Raw genomic sequence first — 17,812 nt, 5'->3', positions numbered from 1 at the left:
ATATCTTCTTAATAATGGAGTTGGTGATAAGGTAAAGGTAACTAACGTATGCCATAAAGGCCCGTGGGGGCATGGAGGTAGAATTTCGTGCTGTCATGACCTCGGCCCTAGAATGTGGCAAAGTGGTTAGCACCACGATAGTCAGACATTTACATTTTCTTATAATAAAAGAAATACATTATTATATAAATTATACGTTACAGTTCTTCTCAAACTGAACATAAAATTAAACATGTATTCGGAAAGCCATTCAGTGATGTGATGCCGACTTGAACAGAACAGTTTTACAATCTTAAATCAGTATGTATTTTCATTTTACATTCTTTGTTTGTTGAAGTGCTATTACATACTCTTTTCACAAAATAAAATCACAGTAACATACGTGCCAGCAACTATAAATAATAATTGTTAATCGATTTCAACATTATTATTATTATTATTATTATTATTATTATTATTATTATTATATAATACAGTATATTTCTCATCTGTTTACTGTCGTTGGTCACAACAAACCACTACAATATGAAATATAATTGACGCTTAGGAGTGTTCTTGTGAAATTTAAGTCCGCAATATTACTTAATGTTTTATATTTCTGATATGATGTAATTTAAAATGGAGTTTATTCTCATATCCGTGTGAAGATTTCATACACAAATCCTGTGTCTAGGATTACTAGTGGAACTATGGATTCGTCTTGCTGATTCCGGATTCTATTAATTTCACTTTCCTTGTATGGTAACTTCGGAGTTTCTCGCTTTCTGTTCTTCGTGGATTGTTGGTGTTTGGAACTGTTAAGTATTTGATATAGTCTTGTGTAGTCTTGCCTGTTATAGTCTGTACTCTTACGAATGATATATTATGTTGCAAATTAAAATAATGTAGGGCCTACAGTATTAAATTTTCAAAGAAGCACATAGAATTTATAGTATGGAAGAAACTACTGAATAAATTAACTTTTTTTTTCAATTTGTGTTGCTACTGTTATTTTATCTCAATCAGTTAGGCCTACAATAATTCTATTAATATTATTATCGAAATATAAATACATTTTTTATGAATTCGAAAAAAGCGGAAATTGAATATGACAAAAGCCGGAACAAAGCATATGAATGGATTAAACTGACAGCTAAGAAAGAAGTTCGTTGCCAAGATTCGGAAGTAAGCTTGACCGTTGTGAGGCTTCAGGCTTCAGCTGTATGCTCGTATCTGCGGGTGTTTGCCCGATTATTCATCCTTCGTGGCGTGATGTACGAACGGAAAGCGGCTTCATTATATCTGTATATTTACGGCTTACCGATCTGTAAGTAGGCCCTAGTGTTAAGGCTTCATATTTGTGAAATCTGAGTGATATTAATATTAGTCGTCAGTAGCATAATATTTCATCCACACATTTCTTTTTCTTTTTTACTTGGTTATTTAACGACGCTGTATCAACTATGAGGTTATTTAGCGTCGATGGAATTGGTGATAGCGATATGATGTTTGGAGAAATTAGCCAGAGATTACCAGACATTTACCTTAAGATTAGGAAAAACCTCGGAAAAACCCAATCAGGTAATCAGTCCTAGCGGGAATCAAACCCACACCCGGGCGCAACTCCGGATCGGCAGGCAAACGCCTTAACCGACTGAACAACGCCGGTAGCTTCCACACATTTCTTAAAGACTTTTTACCAACGTATGCAGCAAAGCTTTCAATTTGATTTTTTCCCTTTGCTGATGAAATACAGAGCATTCGTTTCGAAACTTGATTTTACCTTCATTTTCAGGTGAAAGGGAGGGAATAAAATATTATAACAGTTGGGGTCGTTACAAATCGCTAAACCTGCACGGTTGACATTTTCATATTAAGAATCTATTGTTGAGGGGAAGTGTAGGTGTGTCTGATTCAGCTTCTCAGGTCGTCCAAATTCAAAATGGATTTGGATTTACAGTAAGTTACTGATATTATCTTTATTCATAATAAAAAAATTCTTCTAATAAAGTTAACCATAGTTTTATATCCCAAATGAATAAGCGTTTAAATGTAATTTTTTTACATTTAAAAATTTCGTTTCTGTATTACAAATTGTGTCCATACCTATATTGAACTTAGACACGAATGGAATTACACCAAAGTAGCATATCATTAGAAACCAACTAATCATTATGACTGCTTTCTGATATTTATGTCACTTTTCCAATGGATTTAATATCTTACTTACTTACAAATGGCTTTTAAGGGAACGCGGAGTTACATTGCCGCCCTCACATAAGCACGCCATCAGTCCCTAACCTGAGCAAGATTAATCCAGTCCCTACCATCATATCCCATCTCCCTCAAATCTATTTTAATATTATCCAACCATCTACGCCTTGGCCTCCCCAAAGGTCTTTTCCCCTCAGGTCTTCAACTGACACTCTATGAATTTCTAGATTCATCCATTCGTTCTACATGCCTTGCTCATCTCAAATATCTGAATTTAATGTTTCTAATTATGTCAGGTGAAGAATACAATGCGTGTACTGCGTTGTGTAACTTTCTCCATCCTCATGTAATTTCATTCCTCTTAGCCCCAAATATTTTCCTAAGCACTTTATTCTCGAACACTCTAAACCTCTGTTCCAACCTCAGAGAGAGGTCCAAGTTTCACAACCATACAGAACAACCAGTAATATCATTGTTTTGTAAATTTGTAAATTTAATTTATTAGGTTTTATAATATTTTGTTGTAACTTCTGTATGTTAATGGCAATTAGGTTTATTTTCATTATGTTTCTGTTTATAAATTCATTCCATTATTGATGTTAATTGAGTATATTTTGATTATTATTCTTTGAATTTTTGTAGAGCTCGGTTATTAGGAGATATTTTGTTATTATCTTTTATTATTATTATTATTATTATTATTATTATTATTATTATTATTATTATTATTCTGATCTGTTGATGGGTATTGTCTTATGAGTTACTAATTATCTCAATGTCCCAGTATATTTTGTATTTTGGCATTTGTTGCTTGTTAAAGTATACATTTGTAGCATTATTATTATTATTATTATTATTATTATTATTATTATTATTATTATTATTATTATTATTATTATTATAGCATCTCTACTTCTCTTCATGTTGAAATATTAGAAATATAATCTGCTTAAAACGGCGGTGATGCTGTACCATCGCTTTCTCATACTGCAGCCGCTTCACGGTAACTATTTCACAGTAACATGGTTTAGAAGAGAGAGACGATTTGTCATCGTCAAGGGTCAGCCGTTTGGACGCTCTCACTTTCAAACGAAATTAGCGACAATATGCTGAGATATTGCCATGGGATATGAACATGTGGATGTTCAGATGAACGAACTTCATTTTACACGCTCAAACTTCGTGCCAAGAAAGCCGGAAACCATTGTGAATTTCTGAAAGGTGGGCCAGCTTCTCAGAATTGGCTCTTCTTTTTCGAGTGTTGCCTGGGGTTGTAACGCACGAAACTATCTCACTCTTTTCACGTATACGTCCAAAATAACACGACCAAAAGCGTATATAATATATTATAGCAGGCTGTTTTAATGCGTGTTGCATGCTATTATGAGACTAGAATTCAGGATCTTTCATAGTTCCAGAAAACAGCAAACACTTCAACAAACCTCAAGAAACAAATTCGAATTCAGTGTGAAATTTGCGGCGGACAAAGATGATAGAAAAGTTTTTTTTTTTTTTTAATGTGCCCGTTTATGCTGCCATTTTTCCATTACTTCCTCATATCCCCTTTTGAGGAAATTCTTCTATGTAACTAACACATTAACCCCCGATACTTATCTAGAGTCTTTCCTGACCCTACATTTTTATTGTTAATATCTACATTCATATACTTCAAAACGTTGCAGTAACCTAAATATGCTATTCTTGGTTATTTTAGTTTAGTTTATAATTACAATTATGATTATTATTATTATTATTATTATTATTATTATTATTATTATTATTATTATTTCATAACAATATATTGATTTTTTTCATGTTTATTGCTCGGGTTCGTAGATGGCTCCAGCTATAGAACATGTCTTTATTTTGCAGTGATAGTGTTTTGTTGCAAGAAAATGAACATGTACTTTCAAAAGCGAATGAGGGGAACAAATACAGTACAGAATAAACTGCCATATAGGCTATGGGTAAAAGGTTGTAGGTTCAAGAATAATATTATAGCCTATTTGTAAAATTAGGTTCTTGGTCTTTCTATTGCAGCAGGTGATGAGACTAAATTAATTAATTGTCTAAATACAATAATTAACACTTGATGCAATAAACATTTCCTTTTGTGTTTTATTTCAAGGAAAGTGAAAGTGTTCTCTGATTAAAAATAATAAAACCATTGATACAGAATAAATAGTCTGCCATTAAACGAATTTTATTATTTCTAATTCATTCATTATTTAAACATAGTGAGTAACTCTAGGTGCAATAAAAACTTTGAATTTGTTTATAGTGTATATAAAAATGCTTTAAGCTATATAATATCCTAATTATTTACAAAAAAAAATATTCGTGGGGTCAAAAAGTAACATACAATTCTAAAGCACATAAGTTGCGAGGGTTAAGGGATCTCACATATAAGAAGTTATTTTAAGTTTTGAAACAGATTTTTTTTAGGTGATGTGAATTTGTCTAAAGGAAATGAAAATCTCGCATGATGTTTAGTAAAACTATTTCGTGAACATAATAGTAAATAAATAATAAAATAAAGATAATGCATATTATTTACTTACACTTCATTATCATTTGTAAAGAGAAAATTAAAATATTAATTTACAAATGCGACCAGAGCCATCTCGTGTTAAGTGATACAAGTCTACATGAACAACAGAACAATGGAATAATGGAAATATTAATTTCTATTACGAATACAACGAAATTTGAAAATATGTAAATTAATGTAGGTGTAATCATAGAAACGGCATTCCGTGAAAGTAAATTTATTGAGGGTATTTCATGATGAGGGAATTGATATTTGTTATTTCAGAACTTATTCATAAATAGATTATGATGTTCCTCTATTATCATGGAAACAATTGAGAATTGTCAGTCACAATATAAAATCGACACTATTGCAGTGATAGATTGCTCTGATTAGCTGAAATTCAACGGATTCTTACACTCCATTAGTGAACTGGTATATGAGCGAAATATTCATCGCTGTCATAATCAAAAACAGCATAAGTCACAGACTTATTTCGTGTCAGTATTACAGCTGATCCGCCCGATTTTTCATAAAACAACCAATTGTCTCTTTGCCACTCTGGCTCCCCATCTGTAGTTTCACAATTTATTTAGTATTCTGTCTGCAAACATTATTAATACTTTGCTGTGGCATTATATCCTATATTCATCTAATGTCTGTGTTTTTTCTGCGATCTCTAAACGAGTAGCCTGCGAAGGATGTAAATAGCCAAATCTGCAGCTTCTGTTCTTTTATGTTCCAGTCAACATCCTTGTTACAGAAACATATCAGACACAACTACAGATTTATGAAAATTTAAAATAGTTCCTTCCGCCCTCCATTGTGTCAGTTAGTAGGAGAAATAGCTGAAGTTTAATTTCCGGATCATTTTAATATGAGTAGGAAATGTTATAATTACCACAGAGAGAGTTAAAAATGAACATTAAATAGTAGAGTAAAACAAAGGGCGAGGTTTCTTACTTAATGTCTTTATTGGTGTAACAATGTTTTAGCTTTTGCAGGTTTCTTGAACTGGTTCGATAATGTAGTAATTATATTATTCGGGGCACGCGGTAGCTTTGCGGTTAAGGCATAACGCTGCAACGCTGGAAGGTCCCAGGTTCGATTCTATCCATCGATCCAATTCCTCCGACAGCACCATGACCATGGGACTCAGTCTGCAGCAGAAATTAGTATCAGAGGCGTTTTCTTGGGGGGCAAAGGTGGCGGGCACTCAGGACTGGCATCCCTACTGCCATTAATGCCGATTGTCTGCAAAGTAGAACCCTTAATCTCCCAGCACACACTATGCCGATCTGATCTGTAATGGAGTTGCTGTACCTTCAATTAACGTCAATTAGCTTAATTATTTATTTACAAAATTTTACAAAGGGGAACACAATAGGTAGAACTTAAAATGAGCGGGATTGAATCAGGCATCGGAACTTGAATCCGGTGTGGCATAGTGAATAAAGCGCCAGCACGTAAAACTGGAAACCCAGGTTCGAGTCCCGGTACCGGAGAGAATTTTTCTCCGTTTTACCGATGCTTCACCATATGGAAACGCAGAATTACTGCACTGAAACTCCGGTACATCATAGTAAAATTTTAAGTGTCAAAGCAATTTATAGTTGGTGAGATGGTGCGACGTTAATGTTACAGTGGCTTTATTAACGTTTTAAGGAAAGACCACCGGCGTAGCTCTGTTTGCTAAGGCGCTTGCCCGCCGATCTGGAGTTGCGCTCGAGCAGGGGTTCGATTCCCGCTTGGGTTGATTACCTTTTTGGGTTTTTTCGAAGTTTTCGCCGACCGTAAAGCGAATGTCAGGTAATCTATGACAAATTTTCGGCCTCATCTCCCCAAATACCATTTCGCTATCATCATCGACGCTAAATAACCCCGCAATTTATTTATTTTATTTATTTATTTTATTGCTAGTAAGTTTGAAGTGAATACAAGTTAATACAATGAAAGATAAACTAGCCCACTCCTGAATGAGTAAGACTCGTGCTTAGGAGGGGATTCCAATACAGACAAAAATAAAATTAAAATTGAGCGTGAATATAGATTAAAAAGTGTTTAATATGTTTAAACCCAAACTATAAATCCAGTACAATTTTTTTATTATTTTTTTATTAATTTGGTCAGGATTCGTGGTTAAAATTATATTAGAATAAAATTTGTTTAATAATCTGGGACCTTGACTCATGCTATGATAAAAAGCTGCATTGGTTTTACATTTAGGTTCAGACAAACGCCGAGGATTCGTATTTTTAGTTCTATATTTATGTATATACCTTTCAAAGTTATTAAGATTTCTGTAAAAATATTTTAATAAAATAAAATAATAAATTTGCTTAATGTTGAAAACTTTGAACTGTTTAAACAACAATTCAGTTGAGTGATCTTTCTGCTTTTTTAAACAAATGTTTAATACTTTTTTATGTAGTAAAATTAACGGATATAGGTCGGATTTATAAGATAATTTATAACTGATACAGCATCGTTAAATAACAAAAGTTGGAAAAGTAGTAGTAAGGAAACAAATGTACTCAGAAATAATTTGCTTCGTGAAAACTTAGTGTAGGCCTACCTTAAGCATTAAGTTATCTGGATGTGTGTTTAAAATGAAAGGCGGAGGTCAGGCTCACCCTACGTTACAGGAGATACCATAAGGTTAAGAAAAATTAAAATGGGAGTCTAAGAAACGTCCTAATTATTTGCCCGTATTATACTCGTATTTCCAAGTGAAGAGATAATAATCTGAACAGGATTAAAAATATTAATGTTGTGCGCAGTTCTGTTACATTGCCATCATGTGCTAAAATTCGTCCTGACTCATAGTGTTACCTTAAACGCCCTACTTTATCATCTAAAAAGATAAGACAAGACGTACACTGGGCGAAAAAATGGAAACAGTATATTTATTTTAACTTGTCTACTTCACGTCGTCGTATAAATTTTGATCTTATCTTAATACTGACATTTGCAAGGAACAATTATATCACCTTGGCGAATATTCGGTATCGGTTACTACGTGTGTAAAATATGACAAAATGTCAAAAGATAACAGACGTTAATATGTCAAGTCTTAGGTTTGCGGTAGCCTTATTGTTTACATTTATACACACTGACTGGAAAGTGGAACTTATTCTTTCTGATGTAGTGCAGAATGCGAATACCGGTAGCACCTCATATTTTTCTCTTTAAAATGTCGACATCGCTTATAAAAATGGTTCAGCGTCGAAACGATGACGAAAATGAGAGGCAGAATACGAGGTAGTGGTGACATTACAAGAAGGAAGCGATCTCAACTTCATTGTAACATTCATATTGGTGGATGAAATGCGTGGCAGGATATTACACCTCACGAACTGAACCGAACTGAACTCAGCAACATACTCAAACGAAAGCTGTGCATGCATTCATGAAGCCTGGATAAAATTCACCGTCTATAAATTTACGATGAAAGAGTAATGGAACGGAGAAAAATTCTCTCCGTTCCATTACTCTTTCATCGTATGATGACGCAGAATATCTGCATGGAAATATCATATGTACTTCGGTACATTATAATAATATAATATATGATATGCGTAAATCACTTTGTGATTTAAGACGGCGCTAATTCCGTCGGATCCCGGCCAACTAGTCACTCATTACGAGTGCACCTCAGCACATGTGTGGACTTCGGTCCTAGGTTCATAGATATCTATGACGTAGTGCAGAGGGCGGCCACTAGAGGGAACCCAAGAGTTGGAACTTAAAACTGAGACGATTCTTCCGACGCCGGGGTGGAATCCGGTGTGGCTTAGTGGATAAAGCGTCAGCACATAGAGCTGAAAACCCGGGTTCAAATCCCGGCGCCGGAGAGAATTTTTCTCCGTTCCATTACTCTTTCATCGTATGATGACGCAGAATATCTGCATGGAAATATCATATGTACTTCGGTACATTATAATAATGTCTATAAATTTTACTGGAAAATACAATCATAAATTAATGTTAATTATGCTTGAGAATTTACGAGTCGGGGTATGTATGTATGTATGTATGTATGTATGTATGTATGTATGTATGTATGTATGTATGTATGTATATATGTATGTATGTATGTATGTATGTATGTATGTAGGGGAGAGTCGGGTAGTATCGGACATCGGGCGTTTCTTTCATCTACCACCATATGGTAGTAGTTGAATGACATGGTTACGTTTCTCTATGCGACATCACAGAAACGTAGCCATGTCAATCAAGTACTATCATCGTGTGGTAGATGAAAGAAACTCACTGTCCGATATTACCCAATGTCCGATACTACCCGACTCTCCCCTATGTATGTACACAGAGGGGCCAAAAAAAAAAAAAGGCACAAAATTTAAATGGTTATATTCCAGTAGCTACTGATTTCACTTGAAAGTTTATTTCACAGGAAAATTTCATAGTCCTTGTAGACCGGGAAGTACTGTAATATTTAATTTTTTACCATTTATTAAACACTAGCCGTACCCGTGCGCTCCGCTGCACCTATTAGAAATAAATATAAAGTAATTACATAATTAAAATAGGACGTTTGATCCAGGGAACATTCGTGTTTCATAGAAGGATAAATCGTTTAATATGTTACTTAATTTAAATTGTATTTAAATAATTAAAATGCGGTCATTTTGGTCCAGAGAGCAATCATTTGGTGCAATGACAATTCCTTTAACATGTTTTTTACTTGTTATTACACAACCATAGTTTAATGAAGATTGACATATCATTTAGTTTTAATGTGCATACTTTATATTACTTGCTATACGTTTCAGAAGTTACTGTAATAACATTGTAGAATTATGTCCATCTAGAGAAACTACACTTTCCAATGGTGAAATAATAATTAAACAATTAATTAGCTTCTGATATTACTTCATACAAACACAGATACATTCTCTGTAGACTATGTTTAATAGCTTTCGATTGTTGTTGTCCAAGGCCCCTTATAGACGAAGTCATTTGTTTTTATTTCAGTACAGCGCCTTAGATGGCGTTATTGTAATTTTAAAACTCATTTATCTCATTAAATATCAGTCCTATCAAAATTTTGTATAGAATAAAACTTATCGGAAATTATTGTTAAAGAAACTTTTGTTATGTAACATTTTTCATGAAAATCAATAATAAGCGAGATATTTCGATTTATTTAATTCAGGCCCCCTTATAATCCCCCTTTTAAATAAAGTATTTTTAAATGCCATATAGCCTAAAATCTAAGTTACAACGAACTTAATTTATATTCCAATTTTCATATAAATCGGTTCAGCCATTATCGCGTGAAAAGGTAACAAACATCCAGACAGACAGACAGACAGACATACAAACAAAAGTTTCAAAAAAGCGATTTTCGTTTTCAGGATGGTTAATTATACACGTTAACACCAATTATTTTTTGGAAAATCGAAAATTACCAGAAAAATTTTGGCTACAGATTATTAGTATAGATTATTTTTTTATTTTTAGTAAGGCAGTGCAAAATCGATCGTTTATGCCGAACTAAGCATTATGGTCTTACGAGTTCAGTAGGCCACGCCGTTTGTTATGCTATCATCATTTGTGTTCTTCCTTTTTGAGTTCTCATTTTGTGAATAATGGGTCGCGTAACGAACGAAGACAAGATTTTCACTAAACATTTGTACCAATATAATTTATCTGCCCATCAAATTGTAAGGAACTATGCTCAGCGGAAATGGTCCGTTTCAAGTGTACAACGATTTATTAGCAAGATACGGACATGATATCCCTCCTGTGAGATTATTATGTGTGAAAGATCGCATTTCTCAGATTCTCTGATGGTTTCCGTTGGAGTTTCAAACGAGATCTTAATCCTATGGATTATTTTGTATGGAGTCAACTACAAAAAGCAGTTTACTACAAAACAAGACAACATTTAAGACAATGCCTTCTTGAGTGTTGGGACGGACTTGATCAAAGACAGATATCCAGTACTAATGGACAATGGAGAAGACGCCTACAAATGGTTGTGCGGGCAAATGGCGTTCACATAGAGCATCATTTTAAATTTTGATTATTTGAAAGATCATTAATTGTTATTCATTTTACCAACATTCAGTTTCTGCATTTTGAAGTAATAAATTGTCTTCAAAAACCACATTTTTCGCATCATTGCGTACTGACCTCCATAAGATTTTAATTGAGCCTAAAAAAACATAATAAAAAGTCCTGCTCATCTTTGAAGTCTACTCTTTCCAACAGTGGATTCATTATAAATTAATGTTAGGGATTTCCGAAAATAGAGTGTTTCTAATTTTGTGCCATTTTTTTGGCCCACTGTGTATGTAAGTATGTATGCATTTTTTATTAGAGCGTATATTAAATTACTTCATTTCTATGCCTTTTGAGTAACAGTTGAAGAAAACAGACTATAAACTTACATCATTCGCAACACAAAAAGAACTGAATGTTACGAAACGCGTAATATGTGTAATAAGAAAGTACAGACGTGGACAAATTATTAACAAAATTGACGATTTTTATGACAATTCTGTTTACAAAATTTGACTTTTCAATTTAGACTACATTTGACAATTTTGCATATTTCCATCATTACAGTAGACAGAATATGCAAAAATGTCAACTGTAGTTTAAATTGAAGAGTCAAGTTTTGTAAAAATATATAATAAAAATCTTTAATTTTGCTAATAATTTGTAAATTAGCAAAAATGTCAACTGCAGTGAAGAGACAAATTTTGTAAAAATATAAAACAAAAATCTTCAGTTTTGCTAATAATTTGGAAATATCCAAAATGTCAACTGTAGTCCAAATTGAAGAATCGAATTTTGTAAAAATATACAATAAAAACCTTCAGTTTTGCTAATAATTTGTAAATATGCAAAAATATGAAATGCAGTCCAAATTGAAGAGTTAAATTTTGAAAAATACACAATACAAATCTTCAATTTGGCTAATTATTTGGAAATACACAAAAATGTCAACTGTAGTCTAAATTGAAGAATCATATTTTGTAAAAATATATAATAAAAATCTTCAATTTTGCTAATAATTTGTCCACGTCTGTATGTAATCCTTGCGACATTATCTTTTTTGTTATTAAAGAGTAGCTCTCTCACCCTTCTGTACTTAATGAAGTGAAACGGCATTGAAGAAATTTAAAATAGCTAAATTTATTGGCAGAACGACTATTCATAGAACCTAAATACATACATACAAAGTTTATAGAACTTTTGGCTTACACAAGAACTCCTACAGTGCAGCCTACAAGGGACACAGCACGTTTCAGGGATGCAGGACAACAGAAAACTTCAATTCCCAACAGAGAGTTTTCGCACCCTCGTCTTACGCTAAATGTTAACGCTATGTTGACGTCATTTATAAAAAGTCAATCAGAGCCTTTCACATCACGTTATTTCAATAGTTAAGTTGCTATCTCTAGGCGGATAACGTAGAAGTGGACGAAGGTTACCGTAGGCCTAATTCGGTGTTAAACATGGCATCCCGTTTGAAATTTACCACCGTGTACGCTGTACTATATCCATCTACATACAACAGCTCAAGATGGATAAATTATTCAGGCCGAAGTACAAGGAAGCTCAGAAAAGAATTTTTCGTTGAGATTCCAACAGAAAGAAGCTGAGTCGTGAGTCCTTTCTCAAGCGAAAACGCTCCTTTGTTTAACTCGCCATAACTCGGAAACCAGTAAAGATTTTGAGTAGCGACCACTTTCAAAAGTAATTTCCATTCTTTCTAAACATTTCTATCGCTTTGACCCGCCCCCCATCTAACGTGAAAAACAAAAAAGTTTACCATTTATCAACTTTTGAAGGTGTAAATATCTATTCTGAACAGATCACATCAAAGTTATTATTTTTTCTTTTCTTTTCAAAAAATATTTTCATTTAGAATTTTTTTCTATGCCTTCCTTTTATATTGAGCTATCAATAACAAAAATACAGCGCGATTTATTAACTATCATAGAGACTACGACATGATAGATGTTAAAGGAGCGGGAAATATCGTATAGTGATTTTTTCCTAAGTATTACGAACGTTAACATAGTCACCAAATACGTCACTAATGACGTCAACAAAGCGTTAACAGTTAAGCGGACCAAGGGGGTGCGAAAACTCTTAACTATCTAAAAGATATGACAATAATTAATAGCGAAAAATAGAGTTGTGTAGGCCACAAGTCAGAACGGATGTAAGTTCAACCAACACTTGTGGCTAAAGATGATTATAGTGACTATTACACTCTTACTACGTCATACTACTTTTGACCAATAAAACGGTACGAAAGGACGTATTTCAACCAATCATGGCTGCTTATCGCACAATTTTATCGCGTCCCTAGCATTTGTTTAATTTTATCGCGTCCCTAGCATTTGTTTAATTTTATCGCGTCCCTAGCATTTGTTTCTTTGTTTGCCAACATTTGAAACTGCGCTGGTCTGGACGTCAAAAATATATATAAAATTACAAACCACTCCAGTCGATGCACAGCAGTTTCAAATATGACTCGCATTGGCATTCAAGAACAAGAATTAATAAAAATCACTGATCATACCTATGCATCTTCAGAAATCCGATTTACAAATAAATGAAGAGCACCATTCGGAAATCCTGAATAAGTTGAATACACCATGTAGGCCTAAATCAACGAGTTCCACTTCTATTATGCACACGTCCAATATAACATCAATTGAACCATCAACCACATTCAAATTTGAAAATTGTACATTCAATAATTATTCCTTTTAAAATTATTCATTCGGAAATCCTGAATAAGTTGAATACACCATGTAGGCCTAAATCAACGAGTTCCACTTCTATTACGCACACGTCCAATATAACATCAATTGAACCACCAACCACATTCAGATTTGAAAATTGTACATTCAGTAATTATTCCTTTTAAAATTATTCATTCGGAAATCCTGAATAAGTTGAATACACCATGTAGGCCTAAATCAACGAGTTCCACTTCTATTACGCACACGTCCAATATAACATCAGTTGAACCACCAACCACATTCAAATTTGAAAATTGTACATTCAATAATTATTCCTTTTAAAAGTATTCATGTTTATTTTTTATGTCATCGTCGTTAATTAAAACTTTTCTATCACTTTTGTACAGTATATTAGTTAGGTTATGTTATAGCTTCTGCTATATGATATTATGGATAGTCACGTATCAGAGATTGTTTAATATTAAGATTTATTGAAAATCATCTGTCAAGTGACGTTGATTACTGGGATTGGGATAATTGAAGTGGAATGTTGCATTTTAATAAAAATGAAACTGAATCAACAATGCCTTCTTGACTAGTAACAGTCCACAGAGTTCAATGATGATTCCATAGTTGGCACCACTGATACCGGTAACAAGAAAACATAGTCATAAAACACTACTGCCATCTAACGTAATGTTGAGATGGTACAATAATAATAATAATAATAATAATAATAATAATAATAATAATAATAATAATAATAATAATTTGTCAGAAACCAGTGTACAAGGCCTGGATATGACATCGTCAGGTTCGATAGTTGATACATTTGAAGACAGTTGTATTTTCATAAGCCAATTAATATTTATTGTATTGGAGTACTTTGTTACTTCTAATCTTTATATACTTTCTTCTAATCGTGTAATAGTCAATTAAATCCCACTCGAGTTTTGATTTTATCGTGTTCCACTCGAAGATTTATCGATAAAATCAAAACCTCTAGTGAGATTACTGTTGACTATTACACTTTTACTACGTCATATTACTTTTGACCAATAAAACGGTACGAAAGGAAGTCTTTCAACCAATCATGGCTGCTTATCGCACAATTTTATCACGTCCCTAGCATTTGTTTCTTTGTTTGTCAACATTTCAAACTGCACTGGTCTGGATATCAAAAAATAGAAAATTACAAACCACTCCAGTCGATGCACAGCACTTTCAAATATGACTCACATTGACATTCAAGAACAAGAATTAATAAAGATCACTGGTCATAGCTATGCATCTTCCCTGAAACCCTATTTACAAATAAATGAAGAGCACCATTCGGAAATCCTGAATAAGTTGAGTGATACACCATGTACATCAACGAGTTCACTTCTTTTACGCACACGTCCAATATAATATCAACTGAACCACCAACCACTACAACATTCAAATTCGAAAATTGTACCTACTTTCAATAATTATTGTTTCTTTTAAAATTATTCATGTTTATTTTTTATTTCATCATCGTTAATATTAAAATGTTTCTTGTTTATTTCATCATTCCTAATTAAAACTTTTCTAACACTCGTTTATATTATTTAGGTTATGTTATAACTTCTGCTATATTATATTATGAATAGTCACGTATCAGAGATTGTTTAATACTAAGATTTATTGAAAATCATGTCAAGTGACATTGATTACTGGGATCGGGATAATTGAAGTGGAATGCAACTGTTTTAATAAAAATGAAACTGAATCAACAAAGCCTTCTTGACCAGTAACCGTCCATAAAGTTCAATGAAGATTCCAGAGTTGGCACAACTTATATGAAAACAGCTAATCATAAGACACTACTGCCATCTACTAGCGTAATATTTATAATGTTGAGATGGTACAAATTTGAAGACAGTTTTGTATATATACTTTCTTCTAATCGTGTAATAGTCAATTAAGTCCCACTCGAGTTTTGATTTTCTCTAGATAAATCAAAACCTCTAGTGAGATTACTGTTGATAATAACTATGATTATAATAATTTATAATAAGTTGAAGAAAAGGCCTGATGGCCTAAATTTCAACGTAATAAATAGTTTTAAATTCTAATTATTACGTCTTTCCGTTTGCTCAGCTGATAACTACTCACCAGGGCACGACTCGACATCATCATCGTCATCATCATTATCGTCATCTACCTTCAAAAACTTTGCCTTCTCCGTTTTCTTATATGGGTTATAATTTATAAACCTATGCTAGACATTCGTGAGCAGAGGAACTCTCTGGCCATGGAAGGCCACCTCTTAAGCTGCATCTACACGGTTCAGTTTTCCATGTGCGTACGTATGCAATCTGGGGAGAATATTGAAAGAATCAAGTTGAAAACGCACGTTCATTAAACTGCTTACAGATTTTGTGTCTACATGGTGCGCCGTGTTGAACGTCATCTAATATTAATTAATAAATATTAAATATCAATCCAATACTTAGGCCTACATGATTCTCAAAATTGTGGTTGAACACTACATATGCAGTCGTATTTGCGATGATCTTCAATAAAGGTAATCGTTCTTGCCTCCATTTTCAGCTTAAAAGGTCCACCATCATCAAACAAAAGAAATTTCAGTTTACTCACGGCAACCTAGAACAATCAGCTGCTCGCTACATGCTACTGTTGAACGAAATAACGCACAAAATACCCACCGGCGCTGGGTAACTTTCAATTGCCGCATGCACTATCATTTTAAGTAGGAAAAGGCATGCACAATTGAATGCGTTTCGTTCATTGTTGCAGTCATATCGAACATCCTGTAAGTTTCCTTTTAGTGGATAAAGGCCCAACGAACCATAATGTGTTAATCTCCTCAGCTAATACCATTCCAACGCAATTCCATTACCGTAACATATTAATAAACTTATGCATCAACCTATGTATTATCGACATACCTACAGCTTATGTCGTCCTTGGTGGTCTTGTAGTTGCTATTCTTGTCATTGGAGCCGACGCTCGCGTGTTCAAACTCGGTCGAGGACGATGGAATTTTAAGGCAGATAAAAGTGACTTCATTCGGAATAGAAGTAAAGCTTGAAGCACAGTCTAGTATATACAGTCACGAAACTTGAGTTGTTGAGGGTACTAGGAACAAGAGACTGTGCCGGTACTATTTCACATTGTCTGTAATGAGGCGATAGTAGCGGTCCTACTGGTTAGCAACTATCTATGGATGCATATTCCCTACGTATTGAGCTTCGTGACTGTATATGCTAGACTGTGCTCTAAGTCCAGTGCCGTAGATTTGAGACAAGTAAAAGTGCTGCGTTACTGGTAGAGAATTTTCGTACCCTCCTGGTACGCTAAACTGTTAACGCTATGCTGACGTTAGTAGTGACGTATGTTAACGTTCTTAAAATTTCGGAAAGAATCATACTATATTTTTATCATGTTGTAGATCCTATGATAGTCAATCAATCGCGCTGTATTTTTTATTGATAACTCAGTGTCTAAGGAAGGCATAGAAAAAAATTTGAAATGAAAATACGTTTTGAAAAGTAAGACAAGAAACTAAATTCGATGTGATCTGTTCAGTGTAGACATTTACACCTTCAAAAATTGATAAGCGATAAACTTTTTTGTTTTTTACGTTAGATGGGGGCTCAAAGCGAGAGAAATGTTGAGAAAGAATGGAAATTACTTTTAAAAGTGGTCGCTACTCAAAATTTTTACTGATTTCCGAGTTACGGCGAGTTAAACAAAGGAGCGTTTTCGCTTGACGGACGACTCACGACACAATCTCTTGTCTGTTGGAATCTGAACTAAAAATTCTTTCCTGAGCTTTCTTGTACTTCGACCTTTAAATCTTGATCTGTTCTAAATAGATGAATATCATCCACAGTGGTAAATCTCAAATGGGATGTCATGTTTATCACCGAATTAGGCCTACGGTAAACTTAATTCACGTGCACGTTATCCGGCTAGAGATAGCGGGTTCAGCTATTGAAATAACATGGTGTGAATAGCTCTGATTGGCTCTTTCATTAGTGACATCAACATAGTGTTAGACGTTTAGTGGGCGACGAAGGTGCGAAAACTCTCTATTATTCTTTTTTAACGTAAAACATTTATGGTCGAATTTCAAATCGATAAAATGTTATGGGAAGCTCCAACATCTGACATTACTTGGTTAGCAACGACAGTGAGTTAGGTACGTCACACTATTGTGACATCACTTGATTAGCAACGGAGACGTTTATATTGGTATGATTTTGCTGGAGGCGGAGACTTGCGTTTTTGCATGAATTATATTTCCTATTTCTTTTATCACAAACCCATATTAGGTCTAACAGCTCTTCAACAAATCAATTCAGAT

General features: G+C 33.9%; 1 protein-coding gene and 1 non-coding gene across 3 annotated transcripts in view; both read left to right on the top strand.

Moving 5' to 3' along the window:
- Positions 1-17,812, top strand: part of LOC138712477 (growth factor receptor-bound protein 14-like) — a 428,407-nt gene that overhangs the window by 307,452 nt on the left and 103,143 nt on the right. The gene's annotated exons all lie outside the window — the stretch shown is intronic.
- TRNAY-AUA (transfer RNA tyrosine (anticodon AUA)) lies at positions 8,506-8,577 on the top strand. The gene has a single exon. It is a non-coding gene; the product is annotated as a tRNA-Tyr (tRNA).

Source organism: Periplaneta americana, chromosome 13, assembly GCF_040183065.1.
Source record: "Periplaneta americana isolate PAMFEO1 chromosome 13, P.americana_PAMFEO1_priV1, whole genome shotgun sequence".
In the NCBI taxonomy this organism is placed as follows: domain Eukaryota; kingdom Metazoa; phylum Arthropoda; class Insecta; order Blattodea; family Blattidae; genus Periplaneta; species Periplaneta americana.
Note: the sequence above shows the minus strand (reverse complement) of the source record. Positions and strands in the feature narration are given on the sequence as shown.